Source organism: Egretta garzetta, unplaced genomic scaffold (genome assembly GCF_000687185.1).
Source record: "Egretta garzetta isolate BGI_Z169 unplaced genomic scaffold, ASM68718v1 scaffold906, whole genome shotgun sequence".
NCBI lineage: Eukaryota > Metazoa > Chordata > Aves > Pelecaniformes > Ardeidae > Egretta > Egretta garzetta.
The window spans coordinates 141,930-142,457 of NW_009259870.1; positions in this window are offsets into that span (position 1 = coordinate 141,930).

Sequence of the window (528 nt, forward strand, 5' to 3'; positions counted from 1 at the left end):
GTGCGGGCAGCGCCAGGGCTCGGCCAGCCCAGAGGGACGCGGGGTGCGCAGCTCCTGCAGGCAAAGCCGTGCTCCCCCATCCCAGCGGAGCCGGGGGCTCGGGGGCTCAGTGCAGCCCGGCCTCTGGCAGGACGGGAGAAACGCTCGGGCCAAGTGCTCTGTCCTTGGCAATGGTCTTACTCTGGAACGGGAACCCACTTCATAGCCACAGAACCCATTCAGTTTAGGAAAAGCAACGCTTTACTGCAGGGAGGACTTGCTGGGAGGTCTGAGAGGGCTGCGGAGCTCCACTCCAGGCTGCCAGGTACGTTTTTCTGTAGGTCTCTGCAGACTCCTGGCCCTGCCCCTCCTGGCCTTTAGCAAATAGCTCCGGTCCCGGGCAGGCTGCCGGGCGCCCGTTCTGGGGCTGTGTGATGGCAAATGCAGCCGGACCTTTGGGAAAAGGCTCCGCAGCCGAGCAAGGGGGCTGCTCGGGACATGGTGGCTCCTCCGATGAAGCAGCTGGGGCAGCGGGGTGTGGCTGGCCGG